Source organism: Bos mutus, chromosome 28 (assembly GCF_027580195.1).
Source record: "Bos mutus isolate GX-2022 chromosome 28, NWIPB_WYAK_1.1, whole genome shotgun sequence".
Classification (NCBI taxonomy): Eukaryota; Metazoa; Chordata; class Mammalia; order Artiodactyla; family Bovidae; genus Bos; species Bos mutus.
The window spans coordinates 43107640-43117061 of NC_091644.1; the positions used below are offsets into that span (position 1 = coordinate 43107640).

The 9422-nt window shown below is 45.2% G+C and overlaps 1 pseudogene; it reads left to right on the forward strand.

Annotated features, from left to right (window-relative positions):
- The first annotated feature begins 7971 nt into the window (after positions 1-7971).
- LOC102273712 (small ribosomal subunit protein uS2 pseudogene) lies at positions 7972-8835 on the forward strand (annotated as a pseudogene).
- Positions 8836-9422: the final 587 nt, after the last annotated feature.

Here is a 9422-nt window from a genome sequence, read left to right on the forward strand (position 1 = left end):
TCCTCACGATGAACTTTATTTACATTCTGATCCATTTCTCCTTATTACAGTATCATCCAAACCCTTCAAAGATGTAATCGAAATCAGTATCACCCCTAAGAGTGATCAGGAAGTTCCTAGCATGGTGAGGAAAAGTGGCTTCAACAAACATGACAAGTGTCATTTCACATTGAAGAAGTTAGACAAAGTAGGGCCCAAGTTGCTTCATTCTATTTCTTTTTTTTTTTTTCTTATTTCCTGAACACACTCTGAGACACATGGATCTTTACATCTGTTGATCTTGATGAAGCAGAATATCCCGAAATGTCATTCTTCTCAGCACGTCCTCTCTATTCTGTGACTCTTTCATTGTTCAGGAGGCTGCTGTTTGATGCATCAAGAAAGGCTGAGTATCTTTGGTTTTGATTTCTAACTTTGGTTTTGTGTTGGTTTTTTTAGCATAATTTTTAATTTTTAAATTTTTAAATTAATTTTTATTGGAGTATAGTTGATTTACAATGTTGTGTTAGTTTCTGCAGTACAGCAAAGTGAACCAGTTGTGCATACACATGTATCCACTCTTTTCCTGTATAGGTCATTATAGAGCATTGAGTAGAGTTCTCGATGCTATCCAGTAGGTCCTCATTAGTTATGTATTTTGTATAGAACAGTGCATATACATCAATCTGAATCTCCCAGTTTTATGCCTCACCTTCTTTCCCCTTTGGTAACCATAAGGTTTTTCCTATATCTGTGACTATTTCTGTTTTGTAAATAAGTCCACCTGTACCATTTTTTAGATTCCACATATAAGCAGTATCATATGATATTTATCTTTCTCTGTCTGACTAACTTCAGTCAGTATAATCTCTAGGCCCATCCATGTTGCTGCAAATGGCATTATTTCATTCTTTTTATGGCTGAGTAATATTTCTGCTGAAGCTGAAACTCCAGTACTTTGGCCACCTCACGTGGAGAGTTGACTCATTGGAAAAGACTCTGATGCTGGGAGGGGCTGGGGGCAGGAGGAGAAGGGACGACAGAGGATGAGATGGCTGGATGGCATCACCAACTCGATGGACGTGAGTTTGAGTGAACTCTGGGAGTTGGTGATGGACAGGGAGGCCTGTCGTGCTGTGATTCACGGGGTCACAAAGAGTCAGACACGACTGAGCGACTGAACTGAACTGAACTGAATATTTCATTGTATATATGTACAGCTTCTTTACCCATTCCTCTCCAATGGACATTTAGGTTGCTTCCATGTCTTGACTATTGTAAACAGTCCTGCAGTAAACATTAGTGTGGAAATAGTGACAGATTCTATTTTCTTGGGCTCCAAAATCACTGCCGACAGTGACTGCAGCCATGAAATTAAAAGATGCTTGCTCCTTGAAAGGAAAGCATTGACAAACCTAATCAGTATATTAATAAGCAGAGACATCACTGTGCTGACAAAGGTCCATATAGTCAAAGCTATGGTTTTTCAGTAGTCATGTACAGATGTGACAGTTGGACCATAAAGAAGGCTGAGCACAAAAGAATTGATGCTTTCAAATTATGGTGCTGGGAAAGACTCTTGAAAGCACCTTGGACTGCAAGAATCAAACCAGTCAATCTTAAAGGAAATCACTCCTGAATATTCACTGGAAGGACCGATGCTGAAGCTGAAGCTCCAATACTTTGGACACCTGATGCAAAGAGCCGACTCATTGGAAAAGACCCTGATGCTGGGATAGATTGAAGACAGAAGGAGAAGGGGGCGACAGAGGATGAAGTGGTTGGATAGAATCGCTGACTCAGAGGACATGAGTATGAGAAAACTTGGGAGATGGTGAAGAAGAGGGATGCTGGTGTGCTGCAGTCCATGCAGCCACAGAGTCAGACATGACTTAGTAACTGAACAACAACAAACATTGGGGTGCATGTATTGTGTCAAATTATAGTTTTCTGTGGATAAATACCCAAGAATGGGATTGCTGGATGATATGATAGCTCTATTAGGTTAGGTTTTTAAGGAACTCCATGCTGTTCTCCACAGTGGCTGTACCAATTTACACTTCCACAGAGTAGGAGGATTTCCTTTTCTCTACAGCCTCTCCAGTTTTTATTGTTTTTGTTTTATTTGTTTATGGTCTTTTTAGATGAGGTCAGTACTGAGGCCCAGAGAAATTCTTGTTCTTGCCCAGAACTTTCTGCAAGTCAGGAGGCCCCTGTCCCTAGCTCTAAGTTGCCAGCATCATTATCCTTGTCACCCCAAGACTATCTGCTGTTCCCCTACCTCACTCAGAAGCAAGGGTGTCACAGAGCTGCCCAGCCCACTGGAACTCTCCATCCCGTTCAGGCAGACTCCAGAGGAAGCAAATTTATCAGCGCTAGTGACAAAGAGCTTTTCTTGCCAGTGTTAAATTCAAAACCAGACTAGCCTATATGTGTGATCCACACTGATAATGTGTAAATACCTACAAATCCACCGCCACGTCTCAAAATGAGGAGCCACAAAAAAAAAAAAAAAAAAAAAAAGATCACAACATATAAACAGAAGCTGGAGTGAAGAGTCCTTTCAGACTAATCAGGAAACTGGATGTGTTTTTCAACAGGCCCATCACAAAAGGTCAAGTCTGGCCCAGTGAGCATATGCCACACACACGCCACAAAAGCAAACTTCAACTCACTAGTGAACAAAGAAAAGCAAATGAAGTCAACAACCAAGGCCTTTATTCCCCATCAAATTTCTAACGGAAAAAGTGATGCTACCAGTGTCAGGAGGGCCCCCAGCCCCCTTCCGTCCACACATCTCCCCTCCCCCTTCCTCCCATTTTTTTATTCCTTTTTTTCTGCAGCTGGGCGTTGGCAACTACGTATATCAAGTCCTCATTTTCTTCTGGTTGCAGAAGTGGCTTACTTGACTCCTCAGCCAAGGGGAATTTGTCCATGTCTAGGGAAAAGCCAGCTGCACATTAGGCCACTGTGGAGGGCTGGGTGGTCAGCAGCTAATTCTGTTGGGATTAGCGCAGCATCACTTCTCAGCAGAGACCTGGTCTAGAAAACAAGTCAGCTGGAGACAACATATCCTTTTAGCTGAAGTGCAAGCTTCCGTCTCTCTGGATGCTTTCAAAACAAAAACTGCCCCCAAAAGTGGGGAGAGGAGTTGATAAGAAAATATGACATGGGCTCCAGGTGTGCCTGCCTCCTTCAGCCTACAGTTTCCCCTCCAGGCGCCACTTTAGCATGAAGTCATGGGTGGGAACATTTGTCAGAACATTTGGGAGATCTGACGTACGGGAATATAATCTCCATTTCAGGACTGCCAGCCACTAAGACCAGTGTGTCCCACTTAGGGAAAAAAAAAAATCACACACATGTACAATTAGGGCCTTAGTAAAGGAATTCTTAAAATTTCAGTTTGCCAAAGCAAACATAATTTCATTCACTTATTGATTCACTATTGGGTTTCTACTAAGTGCTAAACGCTAGGAATACACAGGTAAAAACAACAGACGTGGCCCCTTCCCAGAGCCAGCATCTAGCGGAGGAACCAATAGAAAATACCGTGGATGCCATATGACTCAATCACTCTGCTGTACGCCTGACACTAACACAACATCATAAGTCAACTATACTTCAACATAAAATGAAAATTAAAAAAGAAGGAAAGAAAATACATTAGATGTTTTTGGCCCAGGGAGGCTTCTGTGGTAACAACGTCTCCTATTTTCTGTATTCTCAGACTTTAACATGTGATGAATACCTGGCTGCTGTTGTTCAGTCACTCAGTCGTGTCCAGCTCTTTGCAACCCCATGGACTGCAGCACACCAGGCTTCCCTGTCCTTCACCACCTCCCAGAGCCTGCTCAAACTCATGTCCATTGAGTCAGTGATGTTATCTAACCATTTCATGCTCCGCCAACCCTTCTCCTTTTGCCTTTCCTCTTTCCCAGCAAACACTGGAGGGGCTGCAAATCCCCACAGAGAGTTAACTTACCCCAGGAGCAAACTTTTCAAATGCAAAGCAGCCAACCCAGAGCCCACCCTACTGACCAGCTGCTCTATGTGACTCCACTCAGGATCCCCGTCCCCTGCTCCAATGGATCCTGGACCACACAACTAGGGACCCCCACACCCAGTGTCCCCTGAATGATCCAAACCAGCACCCGTGGAGGCTGCTGACCCAGCCTTGCCCTTTCCTTCCCACACAAGCTATAATTAAAGCCCGTACCCACATCTCCCCTTGTTTCCCTACCTCCTGACCGAACAGTCTTCCTCTTGTGGCCTTGCAATGCTCGGCACCTCCTCTTTCTTAGTTAACTTTGGTATAAAAATATTTCTTCTTCATGGCAGTCATTTCCAGGTTTGAGTGTCTTTCCTGATAAAAGAAAGCAAATCAGGGTGGGGTGGGGGGCTTCTGCAGGGTGGAGGTTTAGCTGCTCCCTGAAGCAGGAGGAGTTATTATATCAGAGGTGGGGGCAGGGGAGACATTGCAATCATAGGCCTTAAGGCGGGATGAGACTGGCTTTCTGAGGGCCTAGAGGAGACCTTAGGGGCCAGAACCTGGGGAGCAGGACAGGGGCCCTGTTCACAGGGTGCGCCTTCCATGAGCACTTTCTGTTCTGAGTCCTGGGAGCCTGTGGGGCCCACGGCTCCTTCTCAGGGTCCTTGACATGAGGGGCTGTGGTACAAATGCAGACAGAATGTCCTCGTAGGGTTCAAGGGACCCCAGTCTGAACAGGATGTGGCCTGAGCTCATGCCACAAACAACTGGAGAAAACACTCTGTGAACTGCCATAAAAAGGGTTTAAGAGGATATTTGATCAGTTAGCGTGGTGTTTAATAAACAAGGCAGAAAGAATCTTTCAAATACTAAAGGCTAAAGCCCATTTTCCGTGTGTTTTCTCATAAAATCCTTCCTCAGTGCATTGCTGGTGCATCTTTGATAGGATTTGACAACTGGGTCCCGTCTGAGGACTGAGCTGTGGTGTGATGTCTCCAGTGGGGGCAACAGAACTCTCTTGAGAATCAGATCAGCTACTGGTGAGAAGAAGGAGCCGTGCCTGCCTCCCTCCCCAAACCGTGCTTCCAAGGCAGTGAGGGAGCAGGCCCAGGAATGCAGTGCGGGGCTATTGACCTATCTGAGGCCCCCAGGCACTGTCTGGGGCATCTTTTTTTTTCCATTTTAGCTTTTTATAGATCTATAATACATATCCAGCAAAATGTCAGATGGTGAGTATGCAGCTCAATGAATTTTCACATTCTGAATTCACTTGTATATTCCACACCCTGATTAACAAACAGCATCACCAGCAATCCAGAATCCCCTCAGAGACTCACTTTGGTCACTATATGCTCTGCAGGCAATCACTATCCTAAGTGTTCTTATTGAGATAAAACTGATATGATGTCAAATTAACCATTTGAAAGTGAACAGTTCAGTATCACTTAATCCACTCACAATGCTGTGCAACCATGCCCACCTCTGTTTAGTTCCAAAACACTGTCATCACCCCAAAACAAAGCCCCTCACCCAGGAAGCAGTTCCTCATCTATAACCTACCTCACCTCAGCTCCTGGAAACCACCTCTCCGCTTTTTGTTCCTAGATTTACCTATTCTGGATATTCATACAAAAGGAGTCAGGCAGCATATGACCTTTCATGTTTGGCTTCTTTCACTTAGTGTAAGGTTTTCAAAATTCATCCACTTTATAGCTTCATCCTTTGTATCGCTGAACTATATGAATGGGGTACATTTCTTTATGCATTCATCTATTGATGAGTTATTATCACTTTTGGTCTATTATGAATAATGTTGCTCCAAACATTCATGTACAAGTGTTTGTTTTAGTACCTGGTTTCAAATCTTTTGTGTATATATCAAGGAGTGGAATTTCTGAGCCATAAGGCAATCCTATATTTAACTTTTTGAGGAACTGCAAAACTGTCTTCCAAAGTGACTGCACCATTTGACATTCCCACCAGCAGTGCATGAGAATTCCAGCTCCTCCATATCCTTGCCAGTATTTTTTGTTTTGTTTTGTTTTGTTTTTTTGCATATCTGAGTGAGAACGAAGTGGCCTCTCATTGCAGTCTGATCCATGTTTCCAGAATGACATTGAACATCATATGCTTATTACCCATTTGTTTATTTTTTCTTCTATAGAAAAGTCTATTTAAATCCTTTGCCTATTTTTAATTAGGTTACTCATTTTTTACTGGTGAATTTTGGGAATTATTTCTCTTTTCTGGACACAAGTTTCCTAGCAAATATATGATTTGCAAATATTTTCTTCCATCCTGTGGGTTGTCTTTTCACTTTCTTGATAGTATCCTATGAGAAACAAAGGTCTTCAATTTTGAAGCTCTGGTTCAAGATGGTCACATAGTAGGATCCCAAACTTTCCTCCTACCATAGACACACAGTCTATAGCTACATATGGAATGATTTCTTCTGAAAAAAAAGAAAAGATCTCACAATTGTCTAAATAACTCTTAGTACATTGGGTGAGTGAGAAAAAACACATCGAAGTGGGTACGAGATGCTGAGACACAGTCTCACCATACACCCCACGCTCAGCATGGAGACCCACAATTGAGAGGGAACTCCCATCCCAAAGCTTCCCCCTGAGAAGTGAAGGGTCTGAACCCACATCTGGCACCCCTACTTTCAAGACTTGCACTTGGGAAATGAGCCCTCAAAACATCTAACTATGAAAGTCACTGGAGCTATCTACAAGATACATGAGGCTGTCATGATCTTGAAGGGAAACAGCTCTTGAAGAGCAGCATGAACTTGCTCCCAGGGTGCAGGGGCAGTGGCTGAAAAGAGCCCAGACTTTCTGTGAAAGAGGCTTGTTGATCTTGAAGCATCGGCCTGAGGGGCCGGCCTCTAGCTTGACACCCTCTGGTGTTCAGATGGCCCTCTCTGCAGGCCAGTAGGGGCCATCTTCACTCTCTGCCTCACTCCACGCTGCCACTATTGAGCTTGCACCCTCATCTGACACCCAGTTTTTGCAGCTGCCACCCAGGAGACACCTCTTGATTGCCTGACTCTGCTAGCTGGTGGGCTGATGCTCGTGGGTCCCACAGAGCTGTAACAAATGGAGAAAGGGTTTAACAGACACAGCAGAGACAGCAGACCAAGGGCTGTCAGCTCATCTCCACAGCTAAAGCCTGAGGGGCAGGCTCCAAACAACATGTCTGTAGAGATGTAACCCTTCCCAGAGGCCTGGAGGGCAGGCACCATCCTCACACTGTCCTCTGCCATGTTCCAGAGGGCACAGACCTCCCAGAGGAGCTGTACACATCTGGTACCCCAGTTTTCACATCTGGTTTCCTGGTTTTCATATCTGGTGCCCTGGTTTCTGTGGTTGACCGCAAGGGATGTCCCTGGATGCCCTGGGGGACTCATGTTTGTAGGTCTCAGGGGACTGGGACAAACAGAGGGATAGTTTTTGGCCAGCTGCCACCAGGGCACAGAGCAGACCCAGAAGACTGAAACTAACCCCCTTCTTTCTTTGAAAGGGGCCTATTGACTGACCTTCATGGCTCTAGCCTAAAGAGCAGAGTTCTAATTAAACTTGTATCTAGGGTCTTCCCAGGCAGCTCTAGTGGTAAAAGAATCTGCCTACTAATTCCGGAGACCCAAGAGAAGCAGTTTTGATCCCTGGGTTGGGAAGATTCCCCTGTAAGAGGAAATGGCAACCCACTCCAGTATTCTTGCCTGGAAAATTCCATGGACAGAGGAGGCTGATGGGCTACAGTCCATAGGGTTGCAAAGAGTTGGATACAACTGAGCACACACACACACATTATGGGGCTGAGTGCAATCCTCTCCAGAGACCAGGGAGGCTGGTGGGTGCCATCTTCAAGCCTGCTCTCTGCCCTGCTTGAGGTCATTGCTGTCTCCAAGAAAGGAAACTGTGGCTTTTCTGTGCTATCCAGACAGGGTCCATATGGCATTGTTCTGGATTCCCAGCGTAACTTAAAGGGAAACTTTCATGATACCTGGAACCTTTGATGTACTGCAAATGAAGGAGGAGGATATCCTCAAATTCCTGCGAGAACCCACTTGGGTGGTGTCCACCTTAACTTCCAAATGGAACAGTACATCTACAAAAGGAAAAGTGATGGCATCATAAATCTGAAGGGAACTTCAGAGAAGCTTCTCTTGGCAGCTTGTGCCACTGTTGTCACTAAAAACTCAGCTGATGTCAGTGTCACATCCTTCAGGAAGTTTATTGCAGCCACTGGAGCCACTCCTATTTCTGGCCACTCACTCCGGGCTCCTTCCCTAACCAGATCCTGATGGCCTTCCAGGAGCAAAGACATCTGGTGCTCACTGGTTTCAGGGCTGACTGTCAGCTTCTGTGAGAGGCTCTACATTAACCTGCCTATCATTGTTCTGTGTAGCACAGACTGTCCTCTGTGCTATGTGGACACTGCTATCCCATGCAACAACCAGGGAGCTCACTCAGTGGGTCTGATGTGGGGGGTGCTCACCTGGAAAGTTCTGCACATGCATGGCACAATCCCCAGTGAACACGCATGGGAGGTCATGCCTGATCTCTACTTCTACAGAGATCCTGGAGAGACTGAAAAGGAAGACCAGGGAACAGCTGAGAAGGCTGTGACCAAGGAGGAATTTCAGGGAGAATGGATCACTCCAGCTCTGGAGTTCACTGCTGTTCAACCTGAGGTGGCAGACTGGTCTGAAGCCACGCTGGTGCCCTCAGAGCCTACTCAGCAGTTCCCCACTTGAGACTGGAGCATTCCAACCTGCCACTGAAGACTGGCCTGCAGCTCCCACTGCTCAGGACACTGGATGGGCAGCAGTGGTCTTAAGCTCTTCTACAAACTCGTAAAGTGGAAATAGGTTGACAGAAAATAAACTGTTTTGAAAGAAAAGAATAGAAGAGATTGTGTACATGTCTGTTGCCTAGCTTTTGTGTTTGTTGCCCAGAGGACACATTCCTTGATAGCTGGCTCTGGTAGCCAGTGGGGCTTGTGCTCACAGCTTCAACAGGATGGTAGCAAACAAAGAAACAATTCTTCACTGGCTACTACCCAGGGCTCAGTGAAAAAGGAGCAGAGAAGAATGCCCATCTCTCAGCCTTCTCCAAAAGAGGTATATTTACATACTTTAAATGCTGCTGCCAAAGAGTCTGGCTTTCAATCAGCCTACATCTAGATACTGACCAGGATCCTCCCCTTTGGAACACTGACAAGTCTTGGTACAGCCTCAGCTCCTGGGAGCCACTAAGAATAGACAGTCTGGACAATCACAAAGGTTTGAGACACAACCAAGAGCTAGGGCGGGGTTGAATAATAAGGTTCATCTCCTACACGAGATCACACCTTCAAGACTGAGAAAAGTGGCCGTTTTATCTAATACATAGAAACCAACACAGAGAGTCAAGGAAAATGGAGTAATATGTTCCAAATTAACAAA